An 18,040-nucleotide genomic window follows, 5' to 3' on the forward strand; every position below is an offset into this window, starting at 1 on the left:
ATTGCTATACTCCAGGCCAGGGAATCTCAGTCACCATTAGCTGAAGGAAACTAAACTGCAGTAATTAAAAGGGAAAATAAATCGACGGATAAAGAATAGTTTTGTTACGGAAACAGACGGACAACATGGAGAGTACAGGTAAGTGCGTTTATTTAAAACAGCAGTGCAGAATGTGAGACTTGGGTTGGTGAATCAGGTGAGTAGAAGCTTTCACTGAATGGAATGCTGGATGTGTTGACTGGAGAGGACTAATGATGGATAATCCTTTGCAGGGATACTGGCGCTGTGCAGGACGGCTTATGGCACACACACACGCGCTTGAGGAATGGATGAGGCTTACGGCTCGATCACCCTTGACGACTGGAACTGGAAGACAACTGGAAGAGACGAGATACAGGTGAGTAGCGACAGGTAAGTATCTTAGAGTAGGATTCGTAGATATTAATCTTAGCTGAAGATAGCGTTCGCTGAGGAATAGCTCGCGCTACAGTCCGCTTCGTGGAAACGAGCCCGGACAATGACTGGCGTGTGTGGTGTGCTTATGAAGGTGCAGCGGTGATTGGGTGCAGGTGTGACTGATTTAGAACTCAGGTGATGGTGAACGTGGCGTGATTGATGTGGGGGAACCTGGCCAATCCGTGACAAGTTTGAGCGTGTCCCTCAATCTATTTCAAAGGCCTTATTATTCATAGTTTAATTGTCAATGCGTGTTCCATTGTCAAAGCAACTATGTTATTTGACTCCCTTGGTTAAACATTAGAAATAATGCTTGCCTGTTTGTGTCACTAATGCCGAGTTCAGACTGCACGATTTTCAAAGCAATCGCGTCACAGATGTTTTCACACTGCATGACTATCTGGGGTAGCATTCCGTCGCTGCTGTGTTCACACTGCACGATGGATCGGCGACAGGGGGTTTCACACTGCATGACTTTACAATAGGAAGAATCGCCGACAACTTTGTCCCGGTCCGCAAACTACGTCTCACAACCAAACACACGCGAGAAGTGACATTGAAACAACGCGAGGTTAGGCATGCAAGTTCTCAACATATTATTATAAAAAAATGGTAGCCCGCAAGAAGCTTGTCATACAAATTGCATGTGCACTCATTTGCAGCGAAAAGAAAAAAAGCCGAAACTATGCTTGTTGATATTGTGGTCTATACCTTCGTAACTCCTCCCCCAACTTCCCGCTGGCCTGCATGTTGCTGTCTCATTGGCTGTAGGTAATCGCCGATGTGATTTTCAGTCAGATCACCTTTCACAAGGCATGATTTTGAATCGCCGACAGGTCCAGATATTTAGCATGCCAAATATCTCATGGGTGTCGGCGACACGTCGCCGATTCTCTCAGATCGCGTCTTTGATAGTTCACACTGTGTGATTGTCACTCACGTGAACGAGCACTGATTTGCCTGTGATTTCGGGCATTTGTCGGCGATTTCTCAAAACCTGTCGGTGAGTCAAAATCGGGGCTAAAATCATGCAGTCTGAACTAGGCTTAAGTGATACAGTGCGATTTGAATGGGAGCGTTTTTAAATCTTGATCAAGTGAAGTTTAACTTTGAACCAACAGCAAATTAAACCTGTTGTGTTGTGTTAACGTGCTCAGAGAAACTTGCACGGAGATTTACGATCCGGCGAGATCGTTTTGATCATTTTGTTCCTTATTTGCAGTGCCAAGCTGCCACTTAAAATTAAGGATAACTTAACTTAAAAGTTTAAAATCTAACTCTGAATGAACTTATAGTTTAAAGCGCCACATTGCAAAACTAACTAGAAGTGGTGTTGTTATGTGTACAGTGTTGAAATGCGCCGCCATTTCATGTAACATGCTTAACTGTATTTGCAATGTAATGTTTCATGTGCTTAGCCCACTATTGTTTGTTTTGGTTGCCGTAGTTACGATGGTGACTCAGAAGTCTTAACCTACTTCCGGAGAATATTTCTAGTATTCTCTCTTTTAGGTCAATCATTTTAGGTACTAATAAGCCTTGAACTTTGAAAGTTAAGGTTAACTTATTTTACCTAATTGATTTGTTACCCCTATCAACAGATTCTATTCAGAATCACACTTACTGTACTTCATTGCGTTTTTACCCCTATTTCTTCCTTTCTTGGTTATACAATTAACCTCCATTTTTATTTTTATTCTTTTTATTTTTTTATTTCCTCCTGAATTTAATTTCATTTTGATTACTTTGCCATTTATTACTTTTAATTTCACTCTACTTTACCTTTCTTCTTTACCTCCTTGTATCCTAGCTTGGGAACGACACACCTGAGCCTTAATAGGAGACATTGTTATCCCTCACTACGAGTTCAAATAAATTAGAAAGACAACTCTCTTTCACTCAAATTTTATTGTTGTTTTATTAGTTATGCAGCAACTATAAACAACGCTCTACTCGTGAGTCTCCTTCCTTTAACTTCTACTCAAGTCTCTCCTGCTTTTGTCCTTCTTTACTCCTCACATTTGCAGGGACCTGTAAGAACCATCAATCGATTCTAAGTGAATGAAATTCAAAATCTTGTCGAAGAACATTAATCATCCTTATGAATTTGATTGTAATCAAACCCTCGTTCATTCTTCCTAACCTCCCTGCATTTGTAAACGCATTCCAAATTTTTACATCTCATCCCATGCTGAGATCAATTATTACAGATAAGTGTTGAACACCCGTCGCTTTCCAAGCCTCCTTGGTAAGCGGTCCAGCTGTATGGTGTTCGGTGTCAATCCTGTGAGACCAAGAAAAGAGATACCAGCATTATTATTATATTCTCACATTTCGAACAGAGATCTAATAATATTGTTAACCTTTTGACAAAATCTAAGTAAAATTCCTCCCATTGGAAAAGGGAATTGTTTTATTTCACTGAATTGTTTTCACCTTTTTCTCTTTTTTTCCTCTTCCTCATTAGAGTGATGAAGTATTCACATCCCTAGTCTACCTAGACACCCTGAGACCAACACTATCATCACCACACTTCATTAGGGGTTCACAATCACTGACACAACACTTAGTTGTCCCACCACACATAGGCTTCTACCCCACACAGATCTGTGTCAGTCTCCCTTCTCCTCAGCGTGCCAATATGCCGCAGACTGCAGACCCCCTTGCTCACGGGGAAGATGTGAACACTTGGCTGAGAGGCATGACGGACAGCCTCACCTCCAAGACCTTTGAACTGTTATTATTCTTAATAAGAAGGTTCCTGACACAAGATTCAAGCCAGAACAACAACCACAAGGAGCTAGTCAAAATCACCAGCTCCCTAAGCTATGCCTTCACAACCCAGCTGAAACTGAGCGACAAGCACATCACCCACCTCCAAGAGGAGCTGTCTCGTGCTCAATGCCGCATAGACAAGCTGGAAGTGAAAGTTCAAGATCAACTCAAAGCACCCAATGAGAGGGAGCAGGAAACAACGGAACAAGTTAAGAAGCTCCAAGCAGCCCTGGCAGCAGCTCAACTTGACCAACAACAAGCAAAGGCTGCCCAGAGAGACCTGGTAAACAGACTAGCGACATCAGCGACATCAGCGACAAGAATGCTGAAATCAGTGCCTTAGAAGACCACCTTGAAAGGTACAGCACTGAAATAGACCATCTGACCCAACATCTACATGATGTCAACAATGAGCTCTACATGGTCAGAAAAGAACTCAAAGATGCTTGTGAGCTGAAACAAGAGCCAAGAAGAGAGAAGCATATCTCAGCCTCATCACTGCTGAGCAGAGCTAAGTCTCACATCCAAAGACTGGCATCCAACGAAAGAAGCGAAAGGCCACCACCCGAAACCTCACTGGCCTTCGACACACAAATCTTTCCTGTCACCGAAAGAAGAGACCCCATCCAAGCAGACCTTGGAGCTGCACATGGGATGATAGGGGTGTAACGATATTACAAACCGAACCAAAATATCGCGATACACCAACCACGATACGTATCGCGAAACTCTCGTGGCGTACCGCGGTACTCTCACGCCCCCTGCTGCCCATTGTTGGGGTTGACATCACTTGTCTCTAACTAATTTAACCAATTTAAACACATCTTTATTTTATCACATTTGATTAAATTGTATTAGTAATGATGAGCTTTTGTTCTAAATTTTGTTCTAAATATTATATTCTAAAGTTAGTATTTTCCAAGTGCATGTCATGTCATGTGACTTGAGTGAGCGATCACACTCGGTTACTACTCAGGGCTCGACATTAACGCTGGATTTTGTGAAAGGGCAAGTGAAAGGGGATTTTACTTGTCCGACCAGACAAGTAACCTGATTAAAACATCAAGTACAAACAATAACTAGCGCAGCAACGAAACTTTGGTGAGCATAATTTTGATTTTATTACTTAAGATAACTGAAAACGGACGGTATCAATCTCGTGCAGGCTATCTGACTCACAGAAAATCAACACTAATAGGCTCAACAGCATACACAAAGAAACAAGCATGAACAAACATACTGCGGTAGAAAAGCACCATTACGATTGCAAACGTGAGTGACATTGATTTTATACAACAGTAGTTCAATAAACTAGTAGTTAATATTAACTGACTTACATTTTAGACACATCATTAACCATTTTTGCAAACGAAAATAGTTCTAAGCAACAGCAGAACCTCTCCGTGAATCTCCGAGCAACACAGCGGTATTTCAGTACTGAATGATTTAGCATTTTTTTTTAAATGAATCGAGTCAGTGAACGAACTGGTTGAATCCATCTATGGTTGAATCCGTGACTCGCTCATTAAGACAGTGACTACTGCCACCTATTGGTGGTTCGATTTTATATTTGAAGGTATTGCATTTTTCCAATATTTTTGTATAACATTAATCTTATTACATTATTTATGTATTTGCAATTTTACTGTGTAAAGGCATTTTTTGGAACCTCTTATCTTCATTAAACAGTCTAAGTAAATACAGTTAAATGTCAATTTCATTGCAGGCCCGGTTTTTCCTGTGCAATGGAAAGATGGAGTTTGTTGATACTGATTTAATTTGTGCAACCATACAGAGTCTAATTATTCTAATTTGATGTATTGATCAAATTTAAGAATTTGATGTGAATGATGACACATACAGTTAGTAAGGTTAGGAGAATAAAGTTAAAAAGTGTCCAAGAAATCAATTTAAGGCAAATATCACAAATATTCAGATTAAAGTAAGACCTTATAGAGTAGTGATGAGACTATTGCTTCAGAATGGATTGATTTACAGCAAAAAAGGCATTTTTTTGCCCCGGACAAGTACATTTTTAACTCGGACAAGTGAATGTCTAATTTTCACTAACTTACTGAGGTATCCTGACTGTACTTAAATGGGTTGGCAAAATTAATAAAGAAAAAGTTTAGTTGTTCTTGTTATTAAGTGAATCTATTGTTCCTTAGCATTGCTGTTAAGATGACATCAACCCTAACCCCACAGCAAACAGAAACCGAACCGAACCGAACCGAATCGTGGCCCCAAAACCGTGAACCGAACCGAATCGTGCCTTTGGTGTATCGTTACACCCCTATGGGATGACCATCAAAGTCCTCAACAAGTTGTCTAAAAGTATCAGCCAGTTCAACCCGAACCCCAAAGAGGGCCACGACATCCAGGCCCACTTGCAAGATATTACTTTTCATTTAGAAATGAGACCTCATGTGACAGACAGAGACAGGTTGTACCTCCTAAGAGCAACGTCAAGTGTCGAGGTACAAAACTTCATAGATCGACAACTCAGTCACACAAAGTCAAACTACCAGCTACTTCGTGAGGTCCTGATCAAAGAGTTTACAGACCCTGAGTCTGAATATGGACTGTTAACTGCCTTGGAGACCAAACAAGGTCAACAAGAGATGCCACAGGCCTACTATAACCGGCTCCGGAAAGCTTACTTTGGTGCACACAACGAACCTGACCTTGAAGAAGAGGTGAACTTCAAAAGCCTTTTCCTAAAAAATCTTCACCCTGGAGTCAGTCGTAATCTCGGCGTCATGGCCTGTCCATGCTCCATGACCATCCAACAGTTGCGCGATCTAACACAGAAGGCCTACACCAAGCAAAAGTTGGTCTCAAAGAAAGGCAACAAAACATCCACACTCTTGAACTCTGTCACCAAAGACTCAAGCCATGCACTGGACGACACCCAGTGGCATCACAACACCCGAGTCTTCCATCAAGAGCACAGGGAACATGAGCCCCATGTCCACAACAGCTATCAGCCCAACTGCTGGGAAAAGCCATGGGACCAGCCACGCTTCTCAAGAAACCCAAAAGAAAGAATCAGCTGGAAACCTAACTGGACGTGCAAAGCCAAACGACCGGCTTGTCCAACAGCAACTAGAGTGGGTAAGCAAAGACAAAACCCACATCAGCACCACTTAGACATCCACAGTGCTAAGTCTACACAAGAACAAGACTGTTCACCCTCAGAAGACATGGAACAAGTCATGAAACAACTGAAAGAGTTCCTTGAAAACCGGCGAGACACGAATGAATAGAAACAAAAGTCATGCTCGCTGTGACCAGTGACAGAACGGAAGGCCGGTGATCACCTGGTACACGCCATATCAGAGATGACAAGCACCTGTTCCACAACCACCCAGAACGAGCAAGTCTCTCACGGCCATCCGCTGACGAAAAACTCTGAGGTACCAAAGAACATCACCTCAGTCACCCATCAATTACAAAGAAACTGTCAGATGAACTTCAACTCCATTAACCACATTCATGTCTGTGCAACAGCAACCACTAAAGCACAGAAGGTAAGAAAGTCTGCCACAACCAGAAGGCATCACAAGTGAAATGCAACATAGGAGACAAAGTTGTGCACCCCAGCTTCACACAGCCATGCCAAACTACCTCCGACTGTCTGCTTAAGAACTTCCTGCCTAGCTGGACTGACCCTCATCTGGACACACCCTCATCCAAGCCAAGGATGCAGAGAGCTTCTTCACTGACATACAAGAAAAGGGGGGAGCCAAAACAGACTGAAACAGATCTGACCATACATACACTACACAATTAACACTCACAACATTGCCTACACCCAGAGGTAACCACGCCTACTGATAACACATTCGACAAACATATTCTTCCCACGAGTAGAATATTCAAATCTTAGCTTAACATAATTTTACATCCACCATGAAGGTACATGACACCTTAGCTGCACCTGTCATCCTAGCTCAACAGTAGTTGCAACCCAGACTAGGAAAACCAGCCGCTACTTTGTTCTTGTTTTTTCCTCTTACCTATCCCTTTCCTTTCCATCTTGCTTTAGCAGGTAAAACTCCTAGACACCCTACAAGGGTCAAAGGTCCGATATTAGGATTGACTTGCCACACCTAACATCCGCAAACCACTCTAAACTGAATGGGAGCCAGAGAGCTCCATGCCAGATCGGTCAAATCATTTTACCACAGATGGTGTCACCAGAAACTAAGGTGAACGTCGCTGAATTTAAAACCTAAAAGCAACAAACAAACTTAATCGCAAAATTTGATCAAAGGATCATTGTACGAAAACAAATTTGAACAACAATTTCTAGGTCAATTCGACAATTTTCCGGGTACTACATGTACCCGAATAACGCAATGCCCTGCACCAGTACAGTAACTGTCCTGGAAGTGTTGTCTTGTTGTTTGCAGTGTTTGTGTCTGCTTCTTCTGCCTTTGTTTCTCCAGCGCTCGTCGATGTCTTCTGCCAACAACACATCACCTAGCGAAGGGGGGAGATATGTAGGATTTCATTGCGAATCAGACAATTCAGGAGATTCGATTAGAAGTAAAAACACTTCTACAGACTCAAATTCCACAAATTCCAGCAACTCCAGCATGACCAGACCCCTGTCGTAAAAATTTGTCATTTGACACCCTAGTGCCAGCCAGCCTGAAGCAAACCTAACTAACTAAGAACTCGCAACATTAACACAAAAGGAAACTTGTTCATAATCGCAAGGAAGGAGATTGTCAAATTTGGGGCAAGTAACCAAGATTAATGGTCAATGAGATCTTGAACATCACATGAGGGAGATCACTAGTAGAGACTGTGCTTGGTGGGCTCTCCCCCACTGAGGACACAGGACACTGAAATTCTTTCTACACCCTTTTGACCTTTTCCTCCCTCACAGAACACATCCTTACATTCACAGTATGGCACTGGAAACTGCCTATTCACATATACACCTAAAATGATGATAAAAAGGACTCATGATTTCTATGCATTACTTTGTATACTCTTTGTAACCCATACATTTGCCTATTACGTTTTAATCACTTATTGTGCATGTCCCTTTCAATAACTATTGAATAGCTTAATGGTTTATATTGGTGTTTGGTATGTCCGAGTTTGTAGTGCATTCTTGAAATGTTTCTATAATTCAATTCTTTGTAAAATGTATTTTAGTCTTGTTATCAAAATCATGTCCAAATTTAACTTTGCCAAGAGCGGGAAAATTGGGACCATGGGACTGATCAGATAACATTGTGATTTATGGTTTGGGCGGAGGAACCAGCAGTACCCCGACAGGACAATGTTATAATTGGTCAAGACACCATTTGGGATGTGTCCAAAAGTTGAGTTTAAATACTCAGGACACCATCAAAACAGGCCGTCTCTCTTACTCTTACGCTCTCACTCTCTTGTGCCACTGCGTTTCGACGCTGTTAGCGTTCTTTTGAATGCTCGCTGGCCTACATGCCAGCTGCTCTTCTAAAGGAAACATGAGGAGTTCGTTACACTTCCGTCTTTTACTTTAATTCTTTTATTTCTTTCCGTTGAGAGTTTCGTGTTCTAGTTAAGTTTTGCCGCAAGCTGTGACCCCAAACGTCTGTGCCGACCTGAACTTCAACCAGCGAACAACTCCCCATCATCAGCCAACGCCCAAGACTTCACTCGAACGACCACCGAACTACCAATCAATCAGCAACCGCGGGAAACCCCTTTCTGGAACGAGCGATGAAAGGAATTCCCTTAACACAAAGGCAAGGCAAGGCAAGTACAACCTCCAGATTCTACTGAACTGGTGCATTTGATAAAGTTTAATAACCTCTTTGAGAGACTCAATATGAGGGTTAATTAAGTGATTGATGGTTGTTCAGGTCTAAGCAATTGCACATATAGCTATAAACTTGGGACTTCAAATTTTCATTCCTTTAAACTCATTCTTTCCTCACTTTCTCTTTCTCCAACCTTTGTGAATGCGTGTGTTTATGTGTTAGATTTTTCCAATAAAATCATATTTTTATTAGAAAAGATAAGTATCTTGTGTTTCGTGCTTACAAGTTAATGTCTTAAACTGCCGATTTTGCTACTGTGCTAATATATAGTGTTTTCACTTCTGGATAGTATATCCATTGCAGAGTTTCTGTTACACGACTCGTTTCGACTCGGGTCGACTCTGAACAGCCGTAAAACAGCGATTCTGTTCAAATTCCCTATTGAATCATATTCGATTCCCTTTGAGCTAAATTAAATGTACTTAATCGCTACAGTAGCAATGAATATATTTTGCTCAAAAACTACTTTTTTCAGGCTGCAGGTCTATAGGAAACTTGATATAGCTTTCACAACTATATTTTTCATGTCTGTGTGTTTTGTTGTTATCTTTACTTATGCCTCTATAGCAGCTGTGGCTAAATCAGCCTCCTCTGATAAAACATCGGCCAAAAAAGCCAATAGCACTGTTCTGCTGCATCTAATACAACTGGATCTCTATGCTGTGTCTATTTTAGTTATCCAAGAAGCCATTTATGTTTACGCTGACTATATGACTTCGATAAATGTGATGTATTTTTGCTTTGTGGTGTTTATGATTTTTCCAAGATGTTTAAGTCCTCTTATATATGGTCTGAGAGACCAGGCATTTAGCTGTTTATTTAAATACTACTTCACATTTCGTTTCAAAAAGAAAAACAGTTGTAATACAGAAATACATGTAGCATCAGGTGGTTGAGAAACCACCTGACGGCTATTGAAATGTTATCTAAAATGCTTTAGGAAATTTTGTCACTACTTTTTTACTAACTGCAAAATAAACATGTCTTTATACAGTGAGCTGAAGTTCAGTCACAAGCACATTTAACAAACCTACTAAATCTGTCTCAATGTTTCCCAGTGCTCTGACCACAGATATGGAAAAGTGTTTTGTAAGTGTTGTTTTTATTTGTCAATGTTTTGTACCCTAGTTGGTCATGTGACAAACATAATCACAGTTACTAATAAGGTTCTTTTGCTTTTTTTCTCTATTATGGAATATATGTAACATCAAATTGGGCTTAAAAGTAACAGCCTTTTTGAAATGTAAACTATAAGAAAAATAAAACACAGTGTCATTAGTATCACTTAATCAAACATTTCTTTTTTTGCTAACATGATTATGTAGCTATGAATTAATTCAATAAGCAATTTATATGTGATTAATTCAGATTCAGATGATAGATTTGTTTTCAATGTTATAATACATTTCTTTTTGTCCATTTTATAGTACTAGCTTTACAAACTAAATTCTGCCGGAAACCTGTACGATTAAACTAATAAATGTGCATCAGTTTATAAATATATTTGTAATCGCCAGCAATACATTTTAAGGGGTCATTTTTCTGTTATGCCAAGTAAAGATAATGTTCCATGAAGATTGTTTGTAGATTTTCTAACATAAATATATCAATATATGAAATATATCTCTGTAGAACAAAAGTGGGCTTTTCTAAACTGATGGGTGTTTTTAAACTGGTGACTGTTATATATCACACAGTGAAAATTATGCCCCATACCTCACCCCAATGAATGAATAAATTTGCACTTAAAGCAATGTATTTATGTTTTTTTATTTAGCCTGAAATAGTTTTTAAATTATATTGATACTAATTTAAATGACTTTATGGCAGCAACAAATGCATGTGTACAGCCAGAGATGGTCTTATTATTGAGAGGTCTCAATGCTTCCTGACGCTATAGATGAACACTTTTTTGTCTAAATGGTTCAATAAAGAATCTTTAACATCTAAAGAACCGAGGTTACGCGAGTAACCAGAGCGTTCCCATATCGAAAGTAGAGTTAACACTCATAAGGCCCAAACTCAAGACAGGAAGCACTGATGGATGGGGTGCACCCCTTATCCAGCAGCTCTTGTAGGAAAGTCCGCACATGGGACACGTCACATGAAGCCGGATCCTGGTTGCGTGCTGAACACCAGTCATTGAAGACTGACCACTTGAGGGCATAGAGACGTTATGTGGATGGAGCTCTAGCCTCTAAAATGGTATTAGTGACACTCGCTGGGAGTTGGCTAGACTCCTGTCGAGCGGCTCTACAGTTCCAGCTGGGGATGCCAAATGTTGCCCTGTGCTTGTGAGAGAAGTTCTCAGTGGTTTCGGCCACGGTCCTGCGGACAACAACTGGGCCATCTTCGGAAACCAAATCTGGTTCCCCCAGAGGGGGGCCACAACGAGGAGAGAGCATCTCGTCTGCCTGAATAACCTGGGGTAGCAGGGCGATCTGAGGGAAGGCATACAGGCAGGTTTTGGGCCAATCATGGGCCAGAGCATCCTGTCTCTTTAAAAAATAAATTGGGCAGTAAAAGTTTTCTTCTGAGGTAAAGAGGTCAACCTCATCCTTGCCAAAAACTGACCAAATCTTCTGAACTGATTGGGGATGTAATCTCCATTCCCCCGGAGCTACGTTGTTCCCCAACAACTTACCTGCTCCTTGGTTCAGTCTGCCCGGCACATGAACCACTCATAGTGAGAGGAGTTTTTTCTGTGCCCACAACAGGAGACGCCAAGTCATCCTTTGAAGGGGAAGTGACCTGAGGCCACCTTGGTGGTTGATATAGGCCACCACCGGCATGTTGTCGGACCAGGACATGATGTCCCTCTATGGCTGGCAGGAAGGTTTTCAGGGCTAGGCAAACTGCCATCATCAGGCTGTTGATGTGCAGGCATCGTTTGTGGGTCAACCAGTACCCGAATGTCGAGTTGCCTTTGTACAGAGCACCCCAGCCCAGGCTGGTAGCGTCCATTGTCACCACCTTCCTTCTGGAGATCGTCCCCAACTGAATGCCTTGCAGGAACATGCGAGAAGTCATCCAAGTAGCCACAGATTTGAGACAGCGATGGGTTACCCTGACATAAGCACGGCCCAGGCACCAGGCGCCAATTACGTGGACTAACTCGGTGTAATCCAAGCTCGCATTTGGACTACAGTCTATGACGGTTCCCAGAAAGGAAATTTGTTGTCTGGGAGCCAAACAACTCTTGGCTGAGTTGATTTTCCACCCTAAACGCTCTAGGTTGTTGAGCAACAATGACCTGTGAGCGATCAGGTGATGATGATCATGCACTTCGTAAACGTGCGGGGGGCCAGGGAAGAGGCACGTGCACACATAGACATCAAAGGGGGCTTGAGCACCTGCCCTTTTTTTTCCTGGAGAGAAAGTGCCCTTTTTTCTGGGGTGGTTTTTTTTTTTTTTGAAAAGTAATATATATTCCTGTTTGTGCACAGCTTCCCTGTCAAACAAATATATTTATTGAAGAATGGTATATCTAAATATCATGTCAGGAGTTCTGAAGCGCCCATCCCCCCTACCCCCGCGCAGCGGCGCACATCATAGACACACACACCTGCAGCCCCTGCTGCAGCCCCTCCCAGCAGTGTTTTTCTTGGCTTGTGCTGAGGTGAGTGGAGCTGGTGATGAACAAAAGATTAAACTACCAGTGCCCCGAATAAGGCTCGAATTTACTGCTGATTAGCCAAAGACAAATATATAGTTCACCTGTGTTTTGCTAGCATGCATGCCTCATGAGCTACTAGACTAGCTAATGTGTAAGGGATAATCGCTATACATTATCCCGCTTATTAAATGGCTATCTACCAAATAAATAATTATTTTGACACAAAATATTAAAAGGGAGTTTATTGATTTAAGCCCGATTGTATTGCTTCCGCTAAAGAAAATAGTACACTCCGTCTCTACGGTTAGAATCCTGTGAGTCCATAGCAACGCTCTGTTTTTCATGGCAATGGTCTGTTATACTCCGCACAGCGGTCTTTTATCAAGAAATAACAGACCGCATTCTACATTGGAATTCAACCAAGCCATCATGTAATAAAATAAGTTAGTAATAAGCATATATCATAGTATAAATTGGTGAATTTAGAAGAAATCTACAGATGCAAACAGATGGAGGATTGGTACATTCTAAAAAATGTAGTAAATCTGAGTAACTGAATCTGGTACATTAATCAATAAAACTAAGTAGAAATAAGTTAACATTAAACATTAAAAATAACAATATTTATAAATTAACTTTTTATTTATGAGTAATTTAACTTTTTTTTAATTTCCTCTAAACCTTTATAAAATAGTATTCCATACATTGCGTTAATATATATATACTTTTTTGTTTAAAAAAAAGAAAAAAAAATACGTAATTATGAGAAGTGCCCTTTATTTCACTTGAGCCCCTGCCCCTCAAAATGTCTGTGCACGTCCCTGCCAGGGACAGTACAAAAGGAAGCACCATATACTGATAGGCCACATCCTTGAAAGCAAACCGCAAGAAAGGTCTGTGATGGGGCGCTATTTGGATACGAATGTAAGTGTCTTTCAGATCCACAGACAGAAACCAGTCCTCGGGGCGTATCCTTCACAAGAATCTGTTTCAAAGTCAACATCTTGAATGGCCTTCATATAGGAGCCTGATTCAGATGTCTGAGATCAAGAATTGGTCTGAGTCCACCGTCTTTCTTTGAAACGAGGAAGTATGGGCTTTTAAAAGTCTGACTCTCTGTTCACCTCCACCTCTCAGAGGCATTCGAAGTGGTAGGAAACGAATGCAAGCTCTTTTTGAAGGGGTTCCGGCATCTACGATAACTAGCCCTCTCCTCTTCCTCTCAAAACGGTTTCTGAGGCTCAGGTTCCAGCACTACACGAGGGCGGGGACCTAGCGCTTAGGAAAGGGGTACTTCCTAGCCGTCCAGGGGCGCTGTTGAAGTTCAGGCTCCGGTTTCTGCGAGAGCTGAGGCTGCGCCGGCTATGCAGTCTGCGGTGTAGACACTGTTCAGTTTTCCTCAGTATGAAAAGGAGGACCTTGAAGGATATTTCAGAAGAACAGCGGGCCATTTAACTATTCAAGAAAAACAAGAAAACTCATGAACAACTATAACTAAAACACACACACACACACACACACACACACAGCTGAAGATCATTTAAGTAATAATACAATATTAAGAATAAAAAGTGTATGTTACCTTTTTATTAATTATAAAAGGGTCATTTTTATAACACATTATGTATTATTTTATATTATTTTCTCTTGTGGACTATATGTAAACATCTTTTATGTGAAATATAATATTCATTTCAGTGAACAAACCATATTATGCATTTTGTATGTTCCCTTTTATTTGGTCAAATAATTAATATTTTGCAGATTCCACAAGGTGTATGTAAACTTTTGACTTCAACTGTATGTTCCAATGCACATCTGTCACTACACATGTCAACTTCTTCGACCGTCCTCTGAAGATATCATGTTTATGTAATACTTTGATGTTTACACAGTGCACTCAATAACAGCATGTGCCAAACATAAGGTTCCCTTCTCCCTGTGGCCCAAAGTATCCACCTCAGGTAGCCATCAGAGACCAAATTTGTACAAATACACAGCCAAATAGTAAATATTTAATGAGACTCATAATGAAAACGCAAGGGACTGTGTAAGTAGATTCTGATGTAAGCTCCAAGATTGACATGATGTGGTTATGAGAGTTCAAATCAACACAGTAAGCACATATCCTATTTTAATGCACATAATAAAATACAAATAAAGGACTCACATAACAGGTGGGAATGCGTACTTTGCTTCTACATCTATACTACTACTAATAATTATAATAGTCAAGCAGAAGTTTAATCTTTATCAAACATTGCAGAGTACATCAAGAAGAGCTGTATTGATACATCCTGAAAGAGGCCTGCAGGAGGACTGTTAAGAGCCAGATACTGTTTTGAGGCCTATAAAACAAGAACTTATAGTGACTGAACGCACTTCTGTTGGCCTTGTCACTCGAAATGCAAATATTCAGTACAAATGAGATTTTGAATCAAATCAGTGCATTTATATGGACCCATTTTCATTGAAAATCAAACTTTGAGGTCTGCAATTGTAAGATTTTTTTTTTAAACAAATAACAATAATCCATATACAGGGATCAACTTGAATATTGAAAGAGGTCAGTCTCTAAAGCACTTGATTTAAAAAAAATTATGATTTTATGAAATTAGTTACATTTTAGCAACACAAAGTATTTGGGTGGGTTTATAGTTTAATTAATAAAAAAAGAAATACAAATCTCTTTATAAGGACTCAAGTGGAATGATTTTACAATATAATCAGTTCTAAGATTTTTTTACTTAAATGTTTTATTGCCACTAGTTTTCTCAAATACTGGGATTTGCTATGTACTTTATTAGTCAGGCACTACAAGCTCATTGTTTTTTTGTTTTTTTCCACAGGCATTTTGACAAGCACACAAAGCTGCTACTGGGAATACATATGTGACCCTGGACCACAAAACCAGTCATAAGGTTAAATTTTACAAAACTGAGATGTATACATCACATGAAAGCTCAATAAATAAGCTTTCTATTGATGTATGGTTTGTTAGGATAGGACAATATTTGGCCGAGATACAACTATTTGAAAACCTGGAATCTGAGGATGCAAAAAAATCAAAATGCTGAGAAAATCACCTTTAAAGTTCTTCAAATTAGGTTCTTAACAATGCATATTACTAATCAAAAATTACATTTTGATATGTTTACAGTAGGAATTTTACAAAAAATCTTCATGGAACATGATCTTTACTTAATTTCCTAATGATTTTTGGCATAAAAGAAAAATCAATAATTTTGACCCATACAATATATTTTTGGCTATTGCTACAAATATACCCCAGCGACTTAAGACTGGTTTTGTGGTCCAGGGTCACATATGTAGTTCACGACAGCTACTTTACAATGATATTAAATGTAGAATGTTCTTTGATTATTCTCTGTGCCTACAACAACAGCGGTGACACAAGTTTAGAGATTTGCAGGGAGCAGGGCTGTGCACAGACCTTTTAAGGGGCATGTGCTGAAACTGAAAAAGGGCACCCCCCTACACATTCAGCAGATAGCCCTGAAATCAAAATAGAAATTTCTTGTACTATATTTTACCTAGCTGACAAGGATCACTCAGCTTCTTTGTGTTAAACTCAAATGCAGTTACACCGCATTTTTTACATTTTGACCAGCGAATGTGTGCAATTTGTCCATCATTAAAACGACGACATCACATTACGTCAACATCACACCGGTGTGGTGATGCATTATATGAACCTTTATAGACATACTAGTGTTTATTTCATGAAGACAACGTTGCACTCATTCAGACAAGATATTTTACCGTTACAAGATGAAGACGTTCATCTGCTTCTGCTCTGACTCTGACTGATGTGCTGATACATAAGTTCGCGGAGCTCAGGAGACGGAGTTGTGAAGTTTGACTGACAGTTCGAGCAGTTCTAAGAGATGCGCTTTTTAATGACTTTAATTGGTTAAATATTTGTTAAAAAGACAAACAGACGTAAAGGGTTACCAATAGCATTGATTTATTTAAAAAAACAAAACAAACAAAAAAACTCCCCAAAAAAAGGGCACTTCCGAGTGTAACTACAAAAAGGGCATGTGCTCTGCACAGGTTGAGCCCTACCTGTGCACGTGCCTGGCAGGGACATTTGTTACAAGGACTTTGCAGTATTATTCTGTGTTGTATAACAACATCTTTCATCCTTTTGATGATGTCTAATTTTAATAATTCTACATCTAACATCACTCAGACTGTACTGCCGACGCATCAAGATTTGAAAACATTTTTGTGTGTGTCTTCATGTGCAATATTCCTCTATGTCAACGGGGTCATGATCTTTACCTTGAGGAAAAAGACTGTTTTTCAGGAGGCGTCTCGCTATATTTTGTTTGGACACATGCTTTGGGTTGATACACTTAATCTCTTAATGAGTGTTGTTTGTGTGTGCTCTTTGTAGGCTTTTGCTTATGAAAGTTGTCTGCCTTGTGCTTCTATAGTGGCTGCAACAGCTCTCTATCAGGCCTCTACATTGAATCTGGCTTTAATGTCACTGGAGAGGTATTGTTACGAGGGAGTCGGAGATGAGGATCCAAATGCAAAGCTTTATTGTCTGACGTGGTCAAAACAGACAGGGTGAATCACCAGCAAACAACAACAACGAAGATTAATCCAGAGAGTAATCCAGTAGAACAGGCGTGGGTCAAAATCCAGGTGGGCAGAACAAAGTAACAAAAGAACACAAAAAAAAAAAAAAAACAAGGCTAAACTATGACTAAGACTGAAACTAGAAAACAGGACAGGAATAAACTATGAACTAGAAACAGGGAACAAGGGATAACGCTTGGTAATGTAGCTAGGAGCAAAACAATACTTCGCGGGGTGTGTGTGGAGCTTGCTTTTATGGCTGACAAACAGGAAGAAACCAGCGAAGCAGCAGAGGGAGCAGCAACAGTCAGTGAGGGGCAAGGCTCCCTCTGCTGGCCAGGTGTAACAGGTATGTGGCCATCTGCTTCCCTCTCAGAAATGCAGAAATCACCACTTACGGAATAATTAACTTGGCCATTGGTGTGCTTTGGATGATAAGCTGGATTCAATCCCTTACTGAGATTATTATCTTCTATTCTTTTGATACCACAAACGTAGCAATGAATTTATTTTGCTCAACAACTACTTTTTTTAGGCTGCAGGTCTATAAGAAACTTGATATAGCTCTCACAACTATATTTTTCATGTCTGTGTGTTTTGTTTATTTATGCCTCTATAGCAGCTGTGGCTAAATCAGCCTCCTCTGATAAAACATCAGCCAAAAAAAGCCAATAGCACTGTTCTGCTGCATCTAATACAACTGGGTCTCTGTGCTGTGTCCATTTTAGTTGGAGTTATCCAAGAAGATGGTTATTGA

At 40.3% G+C, this 18,040-nt stretch overlaps 1 pseudogene; it reads left to right on the forward strand.

Annotated features, from left to right (window-relative positions):
* The first annotated feature begins 16,849 nt into the window (after positions 1 to 16,849).
* Positions 16,850 to 18,040, forward strand: LOC141292031 (odorant receptor 131-2-like; annotated as a pseudogene).

Source organism: Garra rufa, chromosome 19 (assembly GCF_049309525.1).
Source record: "Garra rufa chromosome 19, GarRuf1.0, whole genome shotgun sequence".
Classification (NCBI taxonomy): domain Eukaryota; kingdom Metazoa; phylum Chordata; class Actinopteri; order Cypriniformes; family Cyprinidae; genus Garra; species Garra rufa.